Source organism: Gobio gobio (genome assembly GCF_949357685.1).
Source record: "Gobio gobio genome assembly, chromosome: 4".
Lineage (NCBI taxonomy): Eukaryota > Metazoa > Chordata > Actinopteri > Cypriniformes > Gobionidae > Gobio > Gobio gobio.
This window is the reverse complement of record NC_137100.1, coordinates 44,338,977-44,361,382: the sequence shown is the minus strand read 5'-3', so window position 1 is coordinate 44,361,382 and position 22,406 is coordinate 44,338,977. Positions and strand designations below refer to the sequence as shown.

Below are 22,406 nucleotides of genomic sequence, written 5' to 3'. Positions count from 1 at the left end.
GAACAGAGCCATACCGCCAAATCTAAATCTTTACAAAATATGCAATTAAAAAATTGTACTAAATGTTTGTCTATTGTGTTTTTTGACTTTAGTGGACCTGACAGAAACATTAGAACATCATACTGATGACAGGGGCAGACTGGGGCAAAAAAGTGGCCCAGGACTTTCTGGCACAAAGCGGCCCATAACAACCGGTCCGCCAAGTCGCCTTCATTTATATAACGCTTTTTACAACACAGATTGCTTCAAAGCAGCTTTACAGTGATAAAAGGAAATTAATTTTGCTTTTGAAGAAACGTTTTTCATCTCACCATAAACTCACTTGCTCATTATGCACAGAGCAATTTTAAACACCACTTACTAACATAAAAATATAGATGCTATTTATACAGAAATATAAATGTTTTTTTTATATTGAAATGCTTATCATTAACATTAATTAACGACTGGCATACTTCTTTAGGTTGTAATTGGTCTTTCCTGGTGCATATGGTAATTAATAATATAATTTTTTTTTAAACCATTTTGAAATCTTTTCGTGAAGTCTAATATAACTAAAGTTCAATACCTACCATAAAATCAGTCCATTTAAAGCAATGGTCTAGAAGACTTAGTATGTTGTGCAGAATGTGGACTATTTCATAGTGCCTTTCTAGTGGTTATAGTATTTGTCCTTTCAGGAGCTTGACAGGAGTCATTTTATGGAATAGAGCTCCAAATGTTTAAAAATTCAAATTGGTCCTGAAGTTTTTTTTTTTATGAAAAATAAAGCACATTAGTACAGAAAAACGGGTCACCTTGGTAGTTTCAATGGGTAGTAGGCCCCTCCAGGCCTCCCTGTAAGCTCGTTGCCGGGTAGTGGGCCTCAACAGGCCTCCCTGGAGGCGGGCTTCTGGACCAGCCCCCTTTGGCAGCAGGCACGGATACGGTTCAGGTAGTAGGCCTCACCAGGCGCTTGGTAGATCCTAGGATCGAGCAGCTAAACTCCCCTCGCTAGCAAGGGTTGGAAAGTGCTACGCTGAGCGCTGCTCTCCAGGATAACCCATCTCTGAGATCCGGTCTGAGGTGGACACTGCCAGTTCGCATCCGGTCTGAGGCGGACACAGCCAGTTCGCATTCGGTCTGAGGCGGACAAAGCCAGTTCGCAGTCCCTCAGTCTGGATGCCTCCCCGGAGGCGAGTGTCCAGAGGCTCTATTTTTCAACAGACAGGGCTGGCCAAGCCGAAACGTCCCACATAAGTGACGCCAGGTCAGGCCTCCCTGGTGGCATTCGGTGAAGTTTCCCGAATAGTGACTGGCTGGGGGTCCCTCGGGCCCCCTAGCCACATTCCCTTAAAGGAACCCCTTCTGTTGAATGGGTTGGTTCCAGGCCATTGAGCGGCCCGGGTAGGACTTCATGCAAATTGGACAATACGCAAAGGTTTCTCCTGAGGCTTATAGCTTGGGCTTTGACCGTAGGGAATGCTATCACTGACAGCCTACACTGTTAGACATTTCTGTAATTTGTACAGTTATTTACTATATATCACCCAGTATAATACTGTAAATTCTCCTTACAGTAAATAACTGTAATTCCCGTTGCATCATGGGTATTTTCTATGACGTCAAACACCAAATACAGTGATTTCCTGTATTTTTAAAAAATAAAGTATAATACTGTATTTACCACAACGGCCTATTTGGCACAATTGGGATCGACAGGATTTGCTTTAGATTTATATTAGGAACCATCAGTGCAGCGTTGAAAGTTTCACCCGAGGAGAGAGCTCACGGTTCCAGAGAACATGAGAGCTGTGTCCGGACACCCTGCGAAGATTTTTTCATCCCCCGTGAGAACGGCAAACAAGCAAGGTAAGTGTGATTTGTACTATCCGCGGTTGTCTGCACCCCAATTTTAGCTTGTCAGCATTGGTGCTAAAAACTGAGGTAAATCTAACGTTTTATTAATTTATTGAATTAGATTAGGAACCGGTGCAGCGTTCTAAGTTTTGCCCGAGGAGAGAGCTCACAGTCCGGACAACATACTTTACATAACGTTAGGTTATCATTTGCTTAAACTTTGCTGCTAAAAACTGAGGCAAACCTAACGTTTTATATAAAAAAAAGAGTTTATTGAATTAGATTAGGAACCAGTGCAGCCAGCGTTGTGTGTAACGTTATTGCCCGAGGAGAGAGCTCACGGCCGGGACAACATACTTTACATAACGTTAGGTTATCATTTGCTTAAACTTTGCTGTTAAAAACTGAGGCAAACCTAACGTTTTATTTAAAAAAAAAAAATGAGTTTATTGAATTAGATTAGGAACCAGTGCAGCCAGCGTCGTGTGTAACGTTATTGCCCGAGGAGAGAGCTCACGGCCCGGACAACATACTTTACATAACGTTAGGTTATCATTTGCTTAAACTTTGCTGTTAAAAACTGAGGCAAACCTAACGTTTTATTTTTTAAAAAAAATGAGTTTATTGAATTAGATTAGGAACCAGTGCAGCCAGCGTCGTCGTTACTGCCCGAGGAGAGAGCTCACGGCCCGGACAACATACTTTACATAACGTTAGGTTATCATTTGCTTCAGCTTTGGTACTAAAACTGAGGTAACATAAACCTAACGTTTTATTTTTAAAAAGACTTAACGTTAGTTAGTTTATTGAATTAACTTTACCAATACAATGAAGATTTTGTTTATCGAGCATATTAAGCGTACATTTAGGACGACGTTAGTTAGTAAATTAACGTTGGCCACTAGTTGCAAAAATAATGTCGTCAACAAACAAAGTTTACATTTGGATTGACATTATTTATTTGACATTTTAGATAAGAATACCAGGAGCCTGCCTGTGCTGTGCGACACTGGAACTCATACAACGGTAAGTAACGTTACTCCTCTTTGTTTCTCCACATATTACTGATAATTCAAAGTTTTTCTTGTATGTTTTAGTCGGGTCTGTTTAACAGAATCACACAATTATTTAGTTTTTCCACCTCTTTTTAGCTGTAACTAGCCATGTACCATGTTTTTTTTCATAAATTATATTATACTAAAATAATCCAAAACTGTGTTTGTCCAGGACTGACAGATTATAATTTTATTTTCTGGAATTGAAGCAGTCCTGGACAATTTTTGGACGATTTTGGCAGATGAAATATAATTTATGAAAAAAAACATGGCAAAACTTTAGAATAATGTTGCTCAAGTGCAAACCTGAATACATTTCTGAACACAAAAGAAGATGAAGAATGTTTGTAACCTAACAGATTGAGGCACCATTCACTTCTATAGTAATTTTTTTCCTACCATGGAAGTGAATGGTGCCTCAAAATTGTCTGTTTACAAACATTCTTTAAAAGGTTTAGAACAACAGGGTGACTAAATGACACAATTAACTTTTTTTTTTTTTTTGGTGAACTATCCGTTTAATGACGGACCATTATTCTAAAGTGTTACCAAAAACATTTAAAGCAAAGGCACTAAGGGTGATGAAATTTAAAATATCTTTATTCTCTTAATTTTCTCTTGCTTTAAGTTTTTTTCGTGAGGAAAAACCCAGAGGAGGGAACAAGATGCACCACCAAAACCAGAGTGAGTCGGAAGACCGGGGAAGTTGTGAACAGGAAGACAACTGTAATCAACAACAGAGTGTCATCCTTCCTTCGCCACCTAATGGAGTTTGAATGGAAAAACTTGGACTAGGTGAGACACTTTTTTAATAGGATATGTAATGTACACAGACACTTACGCTGCATTCACACAGGGCGTCATGCATAGTTGCGTTGTTATATTGTCATGTTTATCAAAATAAAACAGATGAAAAACGTAGACCCCCACTTCATTGATAGTTTAGGCTTGTATGTTGAACTTTATTCTTGTACAAACACACGCTGTATTAAGTAGTGCATAAAGTTTTACATGACAAAAAATGTCTCTGAAACATCTGTGCATTGACAAATATTGCATTTATTTCACTTCAGCTGATAAAGTGTGCAAACACAGTGCAAGCATCACTGCGGGAAGCAGAAAGTGTCAGACTTCACGTCTCCGTTTGCAGCTCCTCCCCGCCTGCACGCGGCTACTCTCGCCGATTGGTTGCATCCAGCCACAGCTGATGTCCAACACACCTTTCAACTTCTGCCGCTTGCAACGTGAGTGAAGCGACGCGACGGAACCCACAATTCAGTTCAGCAATGCATGACGTCAACCATTCAAAGTAAATGAGAAGCGTCCCGTGTGAATGTAGCATTAAGTTTGAGGAAACCTTACTAAAGCAAATGCAGTATACATGTAATCCATCCTGCAATAAAAGGTTACATTGTTGTTTTTGATTAAATAGTTTGTGAAATCATGTTGAGGTGATTCAGTAATATTACTTTTTTGGAGCATGTAGTTTGTGCTGCTGCTACTATTATGTACTAACAGTTTTCTTTAGTTTTTTACTCAATATCAATTTTGTTAAGCTAATAACAGAGACACCTCTCTAATATGCAATCAGGTTCAGCATCACTACAAAGTACATTCTTCAAAATATTCATAACATTGAATCACCAGCTAAAACAAAAACTGAACATTTCATTTCACATCTTCATGAAGGCATTGTAGGACTGGATTAGACTAGACAGCATACGTTGAGCTAGGTGTACCTCAAAGTGTTAACTGTCTATAAAATAGTATTTTACCATTATGATGAATTGTAATGGGATTATTATTTTTTATTAAATTCCAACAGTGTAAAATGTTTGTGTATACTCAAATTGTATGACTAACTTCATATCATTCTTATCTAGAGGGACTTCTTGCCATAATGGAGCAGAATCCTGGTTCCTGTTTGAAATCATCCAATGTGGAAGATGGCACAGATCGGTACAGGCATGAAACTTGTGTTTGTGTTGTGTTGTGATAACTTGTTTCAGAATTAATTTGCTCTTTGTTTATATTTTATTCATGTATATGTGTATTTTGCACCAAAGTTACAGTATTCTTCAACCAACTATTTACAGTATTCTACCAACTATTTTCTGTTTTTAAAATTGTAGCTCAAACAATAGTGTGTGGCGCTAGCAAGGTCATGGGTTCAATTCCCAGGGAAAGCAAGAACTGACAAAATGTAAAATGTGTATCTTGAATGCAATGCAAGTCGTCTGCCAAATGCATAAATGTAAATGTAAATAAAATGTAAAATAAGTGATATTGAATGCACTCTGATTACTTTTATACATGATTTTCTGAAAATAAGATTTGATTCCAGGATGTTTTAAAGTGAACTTTTTCCACACATTTACATGTTTAAGTTAAAGCACTTAAAATGTTTTAAATAAAGAATTTTATATTTCATAATAATTGTCTGTTTGGATTACTTCTGTAGGATAGATTAATGTAAGAATTAATGTAATTCAGTAAGTATTAATTATTGAATAGGATTAGGATTAATGCACTGTTAACCAAGGTTTACAGTAACAGTACTGTATTACAAAATTACAGTAACATGTAGTTACTGTAAACTGAAATGCGGTTATTGTACTGTAAATCTCAAATACAGTAACTTACTGGCAACAGTGTTGCCAGTAAGTTACTGTAAAATCTCTTATAAATGTCTAACAGTGTAGTGTGACCAAAGGGGGAGTGGTTCAGGCATTTCAGTTGAATTTGCTTGTCCTGACAGTAAGTCACTGCCAGTGGGCATGCACTCCCCTCGGCATGGCGGCGTGGGTATATCGTTCCCCGTAGCTAACGCAGCGCAAGTTCCCTTTCGAAAGGGAGCGTCTCCGGTTACGTATGTAACCTTAGTTCCCTGAGAACAGGGAACGAGATGCTGCGTCTCATTTCCATGCCTCGGGGCCTGTCTGACAACAGTCCCTTCAGACAAGTGGATAGTGTTGTGTTTGCACAGCGCCCTTATATACTTCCTGGTCGCACGGTGATGACGCCATAGGCTGTCGCCGGTCAATAGGATTGATGTGATTTGATAGCGATTCAGACACCTGTCACGCTGGAGGCTTTCCCCCGAAGCGTCAGCTGATGCAACGTCTCGTTGGTTACATACGTAACCGGAGACGTTTTACCACATTTTAGTGAAAATAATATTTTGAGTTTGTAAGACCGCATGAATTCGCTCCAAGGATCGGTAGCGAACCGCGGTGAAGGCCGCATGCACGTTCAGTGTTTCAGCTGGAAAAATTTATTTCATTATAATATCGTCGCTGCCCGATGAAACTCACGTATGTCCAAAACGCTTACTTTTCAGGAAGTGAAAAAAACACTGTATTTCAAAAGCAGTTGAATGTAGCGTTGTTATACTTGGTACGGCATCTTTACATGTAACCATATTCTTGCCAGTGTAATGATATAATCCACATTTGACCAAAATTGATTTTAAATGGACATACGTGCATATTTTACAGTAACGGTGGTCGATATGCGTTCTTCCGATCATTAATTAGAATGGCCAAGTCCCGTTTCATATTGACAGAGGAATACGTGCTGGACATTCTCAGCCTCTGGCAAGCGGTGATAGCAGAATGAGTGAGGCATGTTCTAGTGACAATCATGACAGTAGCATTACAGGCTATAATTTGATCAGTTTGACTAAGAAAAAAAAGGCTGAATCTTATCAATGAGACCGAGTTTATTTACATACTAGCAAGCAAACTAATCTGTGAAGAACTAGATTAGAACTAAACTGTGGAGACCTTCAATGTCGTACTTTCGGCTATCCAGTGCTGAGCTTCGATGAAACAACTTCACGAGACCGGCGAGATGCTTCCACAGGGCGGGGAGATACGCGGCGTGATTGACAGCTTTGACACCAAATGGATATACGTGAAAATCAGATGACATGATTTCACAACTTTTCATTGGCCATTTAGATATGTGACGCATACTGTATACGGAAATGAACCTGGACATTCAATCCGTCGAAAAATCTCAAAATCGGCAAAATGGACATACGTGGTTTTCATCGGACAGCGACGATATTCTTTATCTGACTCCATTCATCATAGTTGTTGAATTTAGAAGAGAATCCCAACTGGTTGTTTGGTCATTTATATTTGATAGTTAATCATACATTTAATCATTCCGTTTTAACCCTTTGTTGCAATTATACCGTTCCGTATTGGAGATAGTTAATAATTACAGATTAATTTAGAAAGGATCAAAAATTTTACAATTTATTAACAAAGGAAACACAAATTCTAATTATGGTTACACTTAAAATAGTTTCAAATAGATGTAAACTTAAACCCTTAATTATACTCAGTAATACTATGCCTAGAATGTTACCTGTGAGAGTGAGAGAGTGAGAGAGAGAGTGAGAGAGAGAGAGAGAGAGAAAGAAAGAAAGAAAGAAAGAAAGAAAGAAAGAAAAAGAAAGAGAGAGCTAAAGAGCAGCTCTCTCTAGAGAAGGGAGAAAATCAAAAGAGAGCGAGCTACAGTTGAAATTTTCTTTTATCCTCCTCCCTGATGTCACCAAACTCAAATATGACTCATTTAAAAGCTGACCAATCAGACCAAAACGTGATACGTTTGAAACTAACCAATCAGACAAAACTTCTCCCACTGTACCAAAGGTGTGAAAAACATTTGGCCGGCAAGCCATTCTTTTGTCCTTAGAAATTCCAAATTGCCCTTCTGATGGGGTTAAGGGGGGAGGGGGTTGAGTCAATTTCAAATATCTTGGTCACGACGATGGTTGCTAACAGTAAAGCAGATGATTTTGTTCTATTTCAAATATCTTTGATTATTTTCCACCTTACGCATTTTATAAATCATTTTCAAATGACTGTGATATTACTGAAGAAAGCCTGGAAACAAATACACAAACATTCACTCAGATATGCTGAAAACTGCTATGTTAATGTTTTGTTGTGCATTGTGTCGAATAACGTAATAAGCTAATTAGCAATCTGAGAAATTCAAAAAGGTCAGTAGTTTGCATCCCTGGAAATTAATGTCCATTTGTTGAATATTTTTTTAATCGTAAACAGTCGTGAAATATTGTTGTATTGACTCCTCAGCTGTTAAATCTTACCTCGGCTCGCATTCAAGTGCCGCGCTGCTCGGTTTCTCTGGACAATAAATCCCGCCTCCTTCAATTTGATTGGATATCTCAAATATTTTGACATTGACGAGCGTTTTTAGACCACTGAGACTGATTAGGCAAAATAGATTAGAGTGGGCCTCAAGTGGGCCGCGCGAGCCAGTTGTCTGGGCTGACGGAAGGAAATAGACTAGGATACGTAAATTTACTATTATTTATTCTTCATATATATTCACGTAGCAACGGGCCGGCCCACTTTGTCTTGTCAAAGTCAACTCCCGGTGCTCCCGATGGCCAGTTAAACCCTGACTGATGATATTCTAATATTTCATCGTGTTGAGCTACATAACATTGATTCGTTTTATGTACATTTGCTCACCTGTCTAATAAAGCACATGCAAGAACAGCATCTCTGTCAAGTCGAAGTTTGTTGCAAAGCTCTCGCCATCTCGAAAACAGCACATCGATACTGATCCTCTTTTGATTTCTCATTTTGTTCCAAAGTCTGCTTGCCATGGTCCATAATGTTTGAACGAAAACAACAGCATGCCGCTAGACATTACGCAGTTGACCACGTCTGTTGGCGACTCCCTCACACGTCCCGGTTCCTTGGTTAAAATCGCAATTACAAATAGCTGGAAACATTTGGGATATTGTAAGTACTCAACTGAACAAAATATATAACACTGGCTTAGTGGTTTTTGGATATTTTACTGCAAAAATCTTACATATGGCACCTTTAATCTTTTTTTTTTTAAATCGGTTTTCATCTATTTGAGTCCCTTTACAGTCCTAGTGCAGCATTTTAGATCTTATTTAATATTTAGTTAAATACTGCTGTTTATCCTCTCTTTTTGTTGTATTTAGAGTATTATGTTCAATTATCTCTTCAAGCCAGTAATTACCTTGTCAAGTCAAATGCTGTCTATAAAAATGCAGTCAAAGTCCTTCAACATTTTTGTACCTAGTTTTCAAAATTTAGTAGCTCATAGTTGACCTATTATGAGCAGCTTGGAAAGTTACAGTTTCAGAGTAGCTTTTTCAGCACAGTGTGATGTGATGACAATTGAGGTCAACAAGAGTCTGTCATGGGGAGTCTACGTACGTATGATGGCGACAGGCTTGGTGGGATACAAACAGATGAGCAGTGAGAGGATTCATGCAGAGCAGGTGGTCCGGGGTCAGGTAGGCTGGATACGGTAGACCTTCCATAGCTAATGAGGATCTTGGGGCCAAGGTAGAAAAGGAAGAATATGTATTAATAATGAGTAAGCAAAGCTGTTAGTTAATTGAAACTCCTTTGAAACTGAACACACTTGGGAAAAGCTGTAAAATGAAATGAAACTGGAAAGGCATATTATTTAAAAAAAAACATAGCTCAAAAAAGTGGAGATTAACAATCTTTGCTCTTTTTTCTTTGTCAACAAGGGTCAAGACCTTTTATGAGTTTGCATCATTCCTTAACACCATTTGAGGTTACATTTACCAGCCAGAAATATATTTAAAGAAGTTAATTGGCTCCTCTCCATTTAGTCAATGTCGTCATGGCCAGATTGGCATGGGCATTGTGCTATTACACGGACTAACCAAGTGTGTCACGTGGTAGAGTAATAAAGGATTGCACACAATCACGCTGACATTCACTCCTTTAAAAAAAAATGAAAGGAAAAAAGAAATACAAAGAGGAAGGGGGGGGGGATCAGTACATGTTCAAAGGAAACCAGCCAGAGAACAGAAGGAACAATTGGAGGGAACAGAAAGACAGCATCATGGTTGGATGCCTGATCGCAGCAGGCGCTCCTTCTAAGTGCTGCAGAGACAGAAATGTTACTGTAACATCCATCATCATCTCTCAATTTCTTTTTCTTTTTTTGTTTACTTTCTTTGCTCCCTTTCTTTATTTGACCACCAAACCAAACCAAACCCCTACTTTCTTGAAGTATCTGACTGTCAAATACCACCTTCTGATTTTAGACCATTAATATACATCAAGTGACAGAAGGAATGGGACAAATATAAAAATGAAATAATCAGTATAAAAAGAAGTGTCTTCCATAACTTCAAAAAGTCATCTTCACCAGGTGCCGACTGGGTCACTCAAGACTTACACATGGGTTTCCATTGATGGGCAAAGTTCCTCCTTTATATCTCTCATGTCAAGTTCCTTTGACAGTTAAACATTGCCTCATTGCTAACATGGTGTTTTATTTATATCAATCTGATGTAAATGGCGTGGAAATAGAGCTTGAGAACTTTTAATGCTCACAGAAACACACAAATTGTAAGAAATTATAAGTGAATGAGACGCATTATTAGTGTGAAACGAAGATGAAAAAATAGGCCTATCAAGAGTCTTGAATATGAAGCTCTTGCACACACAAAGATAACTTGCTATTATACCTGCATGAAAGATTACAAGACAACACAGACTCAACTGTATTGTGATGAAGACTGAACAAAATGAATTAATGTCATCCAGAATGACATCAAAAAGGGCATTTTTAAGCCCACATTCGAAAACATTACAATACAGCACTGGTCAATACAGCTTACTACTCAAGACAGGTAGCCTATTTTTTTACCAATCTATTGAGATACTTACCAGCAACCTTTGTTTATATTAAAAAAATATTAAAGATACAGCACCGATATATCATGCTGAAACCATTGCAGTGTTTAAAGAAACAGTTTCATAAACCTTCTGTTTTAACTGTGATGACTTCCATAAGGCTGGAAAACAAATAGAGAAAGAGAAACATAAAATGAAACAAGGAATCGTAGCAACCAAATATTATCTCTAAAAACAAGTCCTATTCATGTTTGTATTAAAAGTTCTACCAGAAAGACTCGGGAGAATAAATACTGTGACAATTATCCATTTATTAACAACCCAGCAAGCAATAAAGTACTTTGGCCTAGGCCCCGTCCGTAGCTCGCAATCTGAGGGTCCGGACTCTGCATATCCTGCCTGAAGACGAAGGCAGAGGCGCAGTCGACCCCCCCGTGAGGTATGGAAGGGACCATCCTGGTGGTGGTGGGGTGGATGTAGGGAAGGATTTGACTTGGAGGTGGTGGGGAGGATGGCGGTGAATTTGAGCGTCAGCATCTGCGAACTCAGACATGAGCAGTTACCGATCTTTTATACCCAAGTATTAGAATGTGATTGGATAGATAAAAAGTTGAAGTGACGTGACAATTAAGTCTTCCCGGCAGAACTTATGCTAAAGCTTTCATTTCTTGTCGTGTAGGGTTTGATTGACATCTGCAGACTTCAATGTAATGTTCCCATTTACATACATGTTCGTAGAAGATCTAAAACCAAAGTCTGTCTATTTGGCTTTTCATATTTGCTTGCATTTAAAAGATAGCACTAAAAGTCATGATAAACCCCAGATCCACCATGACATGTTCCCGCATGAATCAATAGGCTAAGCAGGACTGATCTGTTTAGATTTTACTTTGGCGAGCAGGTTTTGGTGGATGATGAGATGCAATAAACACTTTCAACGGCTCCTTCACATGAAGGAGTGGATCGATCGCATCCAAACCTAAGCTAAAACAAGAAGCATGTGTGTTTAAGAGCAACAGAGAAGCTCTTACTGGAGTTTATCAAACAGACTCCAAATCAGAATTTCAGGATGGTCCTGTTGCCTAGGTGATTTTTGGGAGCCTGCTTTTGGATTTTGTCAGTGTTTGGCAGATATAAGGTGTCAGTGTGGCTGTGATTCACAAAAAGCATTGTGGTGTCTCCTCACAGGCAGCGTCCCTGTCATTCATCAGTATTCATGTGCTCTGGGCTCCCGCAAAGCGCTTACTGAGCTATCAGACATGGCAGGAGCCGGACGGGGTGACCCCAACACCTGATTCCTGAAGTGCATTCTGCCAGTGAGTCTCTAGAAATGTATTCCAAGTCTCTAACCCTTACAATTAGTTGCAGGAATTATACAGTATAATTGCTCTCGCCATGAGGATTTTATTAAAACTTCCCTAAAAAGACTCTAAGTGAGAGGAAAATTGAAGTAATGAAGGCCTCACTAAAATAAGAAACTACTTAAGGATACTGATTGTGTGTGTGTGTGTGTGTGTGTGTGTGTGTGTGTGTGTGGTCAAGTCAAGTCAACTTTATTTATATAGCGCTTTTAACAATGTAGATTGTTTCAAAGGAGCTTTACAGTGTTAAACAGGAAAATAATGCAGCATAATTTTATTCAGCTGTATAGCCATTCTGGAAAAAACGCTGATGTCATTAGTTAATTTCAATTATCATACAGTGACAGTGTGGGCTTTAGATCAATAATTCGATCAGTAATTTAGTTTAAATGGTTAATTTAGTTTATTAATTAGATTTATTTCGATGTTTAGTTGAAAAATTTAGCGTCCCCAACTGAGCACGCCAAGCCAGAATTCAACAGTGGCAAGGAAACCAAAACCCCATCAGGTGACCTAATGGAGAAAAATAAACCTTGGGAGAAACCAGGCTCAGTCGGGGTGCCAGTTCTCCTCTGACCAATTAACAAACAGCGTATTATTATTATTCTGGCAGCTTTACAGCTCAGAGGTCATAATAGGCAACATGCTGGAGACGGGTTTATTGAGGATGATGTTGATTAAATAATTATTAAAGTGCATTATTCGAATGATCGGAGGCAACACGCAGGAGACGGGTTTATTGAGGATGACATATCGATTTAAGTATTATTTAATTGTAATATTCGAACAATCTGAGTCAACACGCCTGGTCCCAGTAAACATACGCTATGGGGACAAGAAAAGTATTCTGTGCAGAATGTTTTCTGTGAGGGTTGTGTTTAGGGGTAGGGTTAGGAGATAGAATATGTCCAGTACAAAAATATTTTTTCTATGGAATGTCCCCGTAAAACATGGTGTGTTTGTTTGTGTGGTCCTGTTAAACCCTACACTATCGGGACAAAATTTCCCCACAAGGATGGCAATAGCCTACAAGAAATCTTTGACCTTGTTTTTTTTTTTGGTCCCCATGAAGAAAACAGCTTAGAAATCATACTAAGTGATATATTTTTAAAATGTTTTCTGTGAATGTTGTGTTAGGATTAGGGGATAGAATATACTATTTGTACAGTATAGAAAAAACTTTATGTCTATGAAAAGTTCCCATAAAAGTCCCCGTGTGTGTATGTGGCCTTGTAAACCCTACATTATGGAGACAAAATATCCCTACAAAGACGGCAATATTCAAGATCCTTGTTCTTGTGAGGACATTTTTGGTCTCCATGAGGAAAATAGCTTAGAAATTATAATAAGTGATGTTTTTTTGAAAATGTGAAAATGTTTTCTGTTCTGAAAACTGTATACCAACATTCTTCATAATATATTCTTTTGTGTTTAACAGATGAAAGAAACTCATACAGGTTTGGAATAACTTGAGGGAGAGTAAATGATGACCCCCTTTAAAGGCTTAAAATAATAAGATAATTAATGTAAAATGCATAACCTTAAGCATTCCCAGTAAACCTATACTCTAAAATGAATCTAATTTAAAATAAAATATTGCTGATCTCTAGTGTTTGGATAGGTGATTATATGTTGATTATTATTTATACTGTATATAAAGTCTGGAAAGACTGTTGAAAGGTGATAGACATAAATACCCTCTTGGAGACAAAGGGGAGAATGGCAGAGGAGAGGGGGGCGTATGACAGCAGATGGAGTGATTGCATTCATGTGGAGGAGGCCTAAATGTCTTGAATTTGGCTGCAATATTCTCCTATTAATAACCGGTCCAGGGCCGTGCAGAGAGTTCTTCAGAGGCAGGGGCTCAAATGTAAAAAAGGGGCATTATGTAAATATATATATATTAGGGGTGTAACGGTACACAAAACTGACGGTTCGGTACGTACCTCGGTTTTGAAGTCACGGTTCGGTACGGATTCGGTACAGCAGTTTTACAAAATTGCTTTTTATTAATTTTTATTCAACAGTGGTTTAATGAAAAAAAAATTGTGTCTGTCCTTAAATGAATTCAGTTATAACTAAAAGTTTCTTAAAGATAATGCTGTAAACTATATAGGGAGCCCTTACATATTGCTATTAAAGATTAACAACAGAGCCCAAACTATTAGCCTAAATTCATTTGCTATTTATTTTTAGATATAAAAATCAACACTCATAAGCTTCACATAAGGCAGTTTTTGCATTAATATCTAAATCTAATTATTATAATTTTTTTCTCCAACTCGTTGTTGAAATATAATCATTTAGTGGCTGTAATTTTCATGACAGGTTTATTTAAACATACATTAAATAAACAAGACATCACTAACAGGCTAAGTGGTATATAATGAATATATATAGGCTAATATAACGAATATATAGGCTAATATAGTGCATGTATTCAGCGAAAGAGTTAAACTCTCTAGTGAACTTCACAGCTGTGGACACTGAATGACTTCTGAGGTAAATGTGATTCTACATGACATTGTTTACAAGCTGTTTTATTGTCTTTCCGCGGTTGAAACAGATGGAGCGAACATATGATACGTTTCAATAAGTTGTAATGTATCCTCAACATACCTTTAGATATTCATTTCTTTAGGAAGAGATGATCGCGTTCACTCGCGCGCCGCGCGCTGCCGCTTGAAGTTGAACTGATACGCTTCTCTCTGTCACGTCACATAATAGAGCGTTAAAATGGCATTTATCGTTTGAATTTCGTGATAAAATGGACTGAATACTTAATATGTTCGTGTGGGAACTCGGATTGAAGTGTGTTCCGCGCTTTAAACAAGCCGACTGTTATAGATTACATTCATAACCGTTCGGTACACGCGCGCACCGTAGGCTTACCGAAAGCCCGAAACCTTAGTTCGTCTGTCCATGTAATTTTCAAACGATTTATGAATAAGAACAGAAAATTACTGCTCCACTTCACATGCCCAATGGAATTTGAACTTGCTTTGCCAGATCACGATTGGTTGGTGTATATACATGACAAACGGGCATTGGTGAATTGTGTAATACTTTAAAATATATAATATATAGATTTGTAATTAAATCAACACATTAGCTCTGATTATGGATGAAAAAAAATATTGGTTTACTTTTTTTCCCGTAAGGCCACACGCTCTCTGAAAGGACCATATTTGGCTCGAGAGCCGCTTCCGAACAGAGGAAAATCAGCAATCAATCAAAACGCACGCAACCCATAGCAACGCGTTATGGCAACGCCTCAACAGAAATTGTCCGACTTTTGAGCCGTTCGTTACATGTTATAATAATCACAATTATTTAGTTTTATTGACCACAATATTATCATTGATATTTGTCTGAGAGGGGCACTTTTGATTCATTTTGAAAAAGGGCAGGGGCTCGAGCACCCAAAGCCCCCCCCTGCACGTGCCTGAACCAGTCCCACATTATGATTCCATAACCAGATAAGTAGCAAAGGCAGGGCCGGCTCTAGCTCTTTGGTTGCCCTTGGCGAGATTAAAGGGGTGGTAAAACACATTGTTTTGAAGGCTTGATTGTGTTTGTGGGGTGCACTGTAACATGTGTTAATGCTTCGTTTTTTAAAAAAAATCATTATTTTTCATATATTTGACATTTATTCTACACTGCTCTGTCCCTCCTTGTAAAACGGTCTGATGCTTTCCGGGTTGTATGAAGCCAGTCCCTCAAAAATACGCAGTGGGCTCTGATTGGTTAGCTGGCCCAGTGTGTTGTGATTCGCTAACCGCAGTGTACGTTTGTCGGAAACGTCACGCCCCTTACCTTACCGGTACACTGTGCTTTGGTCAGTATTAGAAACGATGGCGTCAATAAAACCATACCAATCTGAGCCCGAATCAGACCCAGAACATTTTAGTGAAGATGATCGAGCAGAACCTGTTCAGTCCTAATGAGTAAAGACTGCGGATCTATAGTGATCGCTACTGAATGGCACTGTTACTTTTGTATTTTTAGAACGATTATAGCCAAATATCTGTCGCAAGAACTATTAACCCAAAACACTAAGCACTGGCTTTACTATAGTAGCCAAATCACACACAGAACCATGTTTAGCATGCCTGTAGATAAATAATACATAAAAGCTCTAATCAAAGAATCATTTACACTAATGCCAAGTTCGCTGTTGAGATTTTAACGTTAGTGTTTGTAACGATAGGTGTTCGTCGGATAACGTTAAGTATGAATAAGCATTTAACAGACTGGTTTGCAGAACAGTGTTGTCATCTGTTTACTTCCTTGCTACAACCTATTACAGGAAAACACATCGATGAAAAATAAACCAGACTTACAGGTTGTGGCCCGTAAACAGCTTCAGTTTGTAAATCCAGCTTTCAGGTCAAGCCGTTGTGCATATCCTGCATTGAACTCGCGAACATTGTGAAAGTTTTCCTCCGTGAAATGTGCTGCGGGAGGGAGCCCCGCGCGCGTCGTGCATTTACACACTGGCAGTGTTTGTCTTATGCAGCTGACGTTGTGCAAATCCGGTGTTGAACTCGCGAACGTTGTGAAAGTTTTCCTCCGTGAAAAACTGCTGCGGGAGGGAGCCCCGCGCGCGTCGTGCATTCACACACTGGCAGTGTTTGTCTTATGCAGCTGACGTTGTGCAAATGTGGTGTTGAACTCGCGAACATTGTGAAAGTTTCCCTCCGTGAGATGTGCTGCGGGAGCCCCGCACGTGCCTGTTCCCTTCTGTCTCATACACACGTGCAGGGGCGTAGCCGTCTTTTCATAAGTGAGGGGAACAGAAATGTCAGGTAAAATACCAGTTTTTTTCTGACCTCTGTCTAATTGACAGATTTAATTGATATATTGCTTTTAATTCAGTAAGATATCAAATACACTGCTGAACAATAACCACTAATATGTATAATATTTTCCCCTATATTTTATGCCAATTTTATGATTGGTTTATGCACTACAAACACTTCTATGGATTTTATGCAATGTTAAAAAAATATCACTGAACAAGGCAGTGTAGTTAAAAAATTACAATTGTTCAAGGTTTTTAAAAGTGAATATATAAAAAAATTAAGTAATTTATTCCTGTGATCAAAGCTGAATTTTCAGCATCATTACGCCAGTCTTCAGTGTCACATGATCCTTCAGAAATCATTCTAATATGCTGATTTGCTGCTCAAGAAACATTTTTGATTATTATCAATGATGAAAACAGTTGCTTACTTAATACACTGCTGAAAACACTGCTGCTTAATTTTTGTGGAAACCATGATAGTATTCAAACTTTTGTGGTAAGATTAAAAAAGAGAGAAATTAATACTTTTATTAAACATGCATTAAATTGATCACAAGTGATATTTATAATATAAATAAAGATTTATATTTAATAAGTGCTTTATTTAATGCAAATAAATGCAGTTAATTTAACTTTCTATTCATCAAAGAATCCTGAAAAATAAAATGCATCATGGTTTCCACAACATTTTTAAGCAGCACAACTGTTTTCAACATTTATAATAATCATAAATGTTTCTTGAGCAGCAAATCCTCATATTAGAATGATTTCTGAAGGATCATATGACACCGAAGACTGGTGTAATGATGCTGAAAATTCAGCTTTGATCACAGGAATAAATTACACGTTTACTAGCTCAGTTACATAGTAGGCTAAACAGCTGTTTTATATAATAAATGCAGCCTTGGTGAGCAGAAGATACTAAACATTAAAAAGGATGTCAGTTAGCACTGCATTATTCATATACTTTATTGTCAATAAATACCTTGAGATGGCTTGAAAAACACACATGAACCATATAATGTCGAAATCATGTGTTTGTCGTCGCGTTTCATCAGTCATAATTCTCTTCATTTAGCTGCAGGTTCAGCGCTGTGAATGCCTTTGGAACGTGATTACTTCTACGAATCCGTTTTGGACTTTCTGTGAGTGCCCTTCGGCTTCGAGTATGAATTGGAGTGTTGCACGAGAGTGTTAGCACTCCATGGTGTTCAGAGCGCCTTGTTTTTGGATACGAATAAAATGACAGGTCATATATATCTAGATTTATTCACATTGGCTTCTACGTAAACAAACTTGCCCGTGTAACAGACGTAGGCCAGCAAGAGCGGTACGACTAGACGCCGGTTCGAATCCCCCACGGAGCGGGTCGACTTGAACCGGTGAGACTCGGTAAAGTGCGGGGGACGAATGTACGTTTTATTAAAGATGCGGGGGACACGTCCCCCCCGTCCCCCGCGTAATCTACGCCCATGCACACGTGCATATAACATGTTGTATGTTAAACGCTCTGCAACGCACCCCTGTCCCTATGAAGGCTGAACAAAGCAAGTACCCCAGACCTGCAATCCGGATGAATATAACAGCGTTTCCTCGGCATCGCGGCAACAACACTCCAGCCTAACTATACCACAACAGCGCCGCGATACAAAATGGCCTCACCCCCCCCCCCCCCCTATTTAATATTCTCGGAGGAGGGGTTTATGTAAATATTGGGGCTGGTGATGTCACCAACCCTGGAGGAATGTGTGTAGTCGCCTACTGGCCGTTTGCTGTAGTTCTTAGAAATGGATTTCTTTAAAAGCAAATATCTCCCTTTGCTTTAAACTTTGAACGTTGTAACTTTGCAGATGTTGTTTATGCTAAAGCAGCAACATTACACGCTAGCTTAAGTTAGAATAGTGAAATCGTGGTTTACCACCCCTTTAAGTTTTTCGCCCCCCCCTTAATTGTTAAACCCACCGGCAACTATAGTTGCCAGTGTATAGTTGTCATTTTGTCATTTTCCTTCTGTAAGTATTTTTCTAGAGATTATCCATGTTTTATATCTTAATGACACACAAGCAGACAACCAAATAAAGGATTTCAAGAAAAAAAAAAGTATTAACTTCCAGGGAGCACAACGAAGGCAAACCCTCCCAAAGAAAGGTTATTTTCATGTTACTAATAAGTATTTTTTGTTGACATATATATATCAACATAATCATGAAGGTCTCTAGAATCATCCAAACAAAACAAATCTTACAACAGATCTATAGTTTTTAGTATACTTAGTCAAACATAATACATTTGATTATGAATAAAGATTGATCTGTTGAAAGCAGTTATTTTGAGTTAGATGCTAAATGTTCTCCTCTTATTCATATTTGACATTGAAGGGGTGCATACAACATAGGCCTATTTGCCCACCGGCAACTATAGTTGCCACAGATTCAAATACGATTTTCAAGAAAAAATACAAAAACCTGGGGAAAATAAATGCAGAACATGCCATTCAGAAAAAAATTGGGCACAAATGGGTTAAGTATTTATAAAAACTATACAAAGAAAAATGCTCCTATAGTTACTCCAAGACTTAAAAAGCTAATTATGACTTAAATGATACACTCTAATAAATTGCACCAAAAAAAAATGCTACAAAGAACGTTGGAGGATATTTAACAAATTATGACTCAAACTATGGATGAACAAACAAAAATGCTTTTATAGTCACTCCAACACTTAATCAAGAAAATTAAGACTTGAAGGATCAACTGCAATAAATTGGTCATACACAAATGCTAGAAAGAATGTTCCAAGGATATTTACCAAATATTAACTCCATAAACAAAAACTCTCTTAAGCACCTGTAAAGACACTTAAGCAAATTATGACCCATAAACTGGATTAACTATACCTCTACAAACAAAAGTGCTATTATTGATACACTGTACTTACCACTACAAAATTAAAATATATAAGTTCTTGTAGCTCTATCCCTATCTTAAATAATAAAAGATGAACAGTTGTTTCTGGCATTTCTATTCACCTTCAAAATTGACGCAGCATTAAAATTTGGCTCGTCTGGATTTCCTTATTGTCAGTGAAATGCGTAGTAATATGTAGATAACTAGCTAGCTAGTGATAGCTTAGTGACAGCAATAAAACGTCCAATGCCGTCCAATATTAGTGTATAATATCGATAATACGAAGTAAATTTATTTTGTTTGACACCTTTATGGCTGAGATGAGAAGACTTACCTCTATACTGGGCTTTCTTTTTATCGTCTGCCTTTCTCTTTTTCCGTCCCTGTGCACTCGAGGGTTTAGACCGCTTCATTTTTGAAGAACGCACCAGTGATGAGCACTTGCCTGATCTAACGCCTGAACGCCTGTGCCCGACAATACTCACCATCAATTCAATCTAATAATCCGGTTAAGTAATTAAACGTGCGGCTGAGGGGGCGCCCAAGGATGATCATGTTTAATAAACAGTATGTTTTATTTCACTTGTTTTAATTCTATGCTTAATGGGAAGTAAGTTTAAGGCTGCGCCCCCAACACATTTGTCGCCCTAGGCAACCGCCTAGCTCGCCTATAGCAAACGCCGGCCCTGAGCAAAGGGGAAGTGAAAACAGGAGATTAAGAGAAGAAGTGTGTCTGGAAAGAAAATAAAAATATTGTAGACCAACTCAGCCTTTTATTATGCATAATACATGGACTATAAATATATAAAGAAATGGAAAAAGGTGGAAAGAGTGAGAACATAATAGAAACATTGCACATCTATGTATGTCTGAACATGTCATTTCATCCCAAAAAGCACAACCCATCCCCTCAACCTACCCCTTCATAGGTCAAGAAGAAAGACATGGCGCAGAGAGATATAGCTCAAACTGGATTTCCATTACCTAAACCTGAATGCAATTTCCTCAGAATAAAGTAGAAATGAGAGCAAGATGACAGCTGAAAAAACCTGTATTACTGCCCACCCAAAACTTACAAAGCAGACTGAAATAACCAACAGTTATAATAAAGTATTTCCAAGATTTGTCAAGGTTTTCACGGTAAATCACAGTCATTCAAAAACTCTACTTTAAAAAAATCAGTATCTTTCATATGAAAAACATTAAAAAAGAAAATATTATCCATAATATTTATATTAATTCCAGATAATATTTTGCAGCACTGTAAAACAAACTCTCTTTTAAAGCTGATTAAACATCTAATGCAGACAAAGTTTATAGAAAATTGATTGTAAAAGTAAACTTTTAGGCCATTTAGTACAAGCAACTCACTAAAGCAAACAGAAAGAGCGTTCAGTATTAGAAATGGTCATGGAGGCTATTGATCTCCAGTGCTCAGTTCTGAGGAAGACATTGTAGATGATTGTGGGGTGGGAAGTATAAATATTGGGAATAAAAAATGTGCAAGGGTTACCCAATTCTTCATGACCTAAACATGGGTAGAAACAACCCAGTATTTTTTAGAGTCCCGAAAGCGTCCCGTTTTCACAAATATATTGTCACATATTGTTTTTACATGTAAACTTAAAGTAGAGTTTAAAGTCATGAAATCATAATTGATATATTAGCCTTATAAGCAAGTGTGCTCCAAAACAGGCACAATTCACACTTAGAAAATAATCATTCAAAACTTACAGTTCCGCCAATATGGATCAATGATTTTGATGACATCACGCTGCACTTCAGCTAATCATCAGATTTGCCGTCCAATCAAATGCTCTCTTGAATCTAAAGCTGCAGCCGCCCCCTTAAGCTGCAGCTAAAATCGGTCACTTGTTGACACGTTTACTATTTTCTACATGGTGAATGGCACATAATGCACTAGGGGATAAGGAAAAATTCAGACAGTGTAAATATGCTTTCCATTGGGGCGGATGAAGTCTGGTTTCACGCACCACCACAGCGTGCACAGTCTGCTCCGGTCTAGAGACACGATAGCACACAGAGCAGATATGATCGAGTTGGCACAGACCACAAAACATATTGGACCCATTTGAATTCTACACAAAATGCTATATTTTAAAGCGATAATGGAGGATATTAGATGGAGAAACTGATTAGGAGGAAACTGCGGATTACTCGGCTCTGGCTGAGCTGTGATATAAACAAAACACTAAAGAGACAGAGCGCATTTAGGCCACGCCCACACATTGTTTGCTGTACACCCTGTCACACAGCAGCTTTTAGGCATTGTTTTGTCTTTTGTTAGAAGCAATAAATGACAAGGAAGCAGCTTCACGCAATGCCAGAGGTCAATGGAGAGGGTTGGTTGGTTTTTAGATTATGATGTGTGTCTCTCTGTCTCTATTAGCGTTTTTTTAAAGGGGAGGAGCTGATCGATATGTCCTGTCTATGTTACGTCAACACATTGAATGATGCTGCGCTTTTCAAGGCACTTCAGTGGGCCTTTAAAACCAAAACTTCTAGGAAGAGGATTGGTTTGAGTAACATTGGTGTTTTCAACAACATATTTAATGTACATGTTTTAGAGCAATCCTTTTTCAAATGTATATTATAAACTGGTAACAATGAGAGCTTTTAGCGTAAGTTCTACCAGGAAGTTTATAATGCCATGTCATTCATTCATAATGGCCAATCACTTCTTGACACCTAGAGTATATAAGCACTGAACTCTT

The 22,406-nt window shown here is 38.2% G+C and overlaps 1 long non-coding RNA gene across 1 annotated transcript; it reads left to right on the top strand.

The window, feature by feature from the left end:
* The first annotated feature begins 1,587 nt into the window (after window positions 1–1,587).
* LOC307126009 lies at window positions 1,588–5,325 on the top strand. The gene is made up of 5 exons (XR_013816440.1): window positions 1,588–1,851; window positions 2,813–2,865; window positions 3,523–3,689; window positions 3,968–4,138; window positions 4,778–5,325. It is a non-coding gene; the product is annotated as an uncharacterized lncRNA (long non-coding RNA).
* Window positions 5,326–22,406: the final 17,081 nt, after the last annotated feature.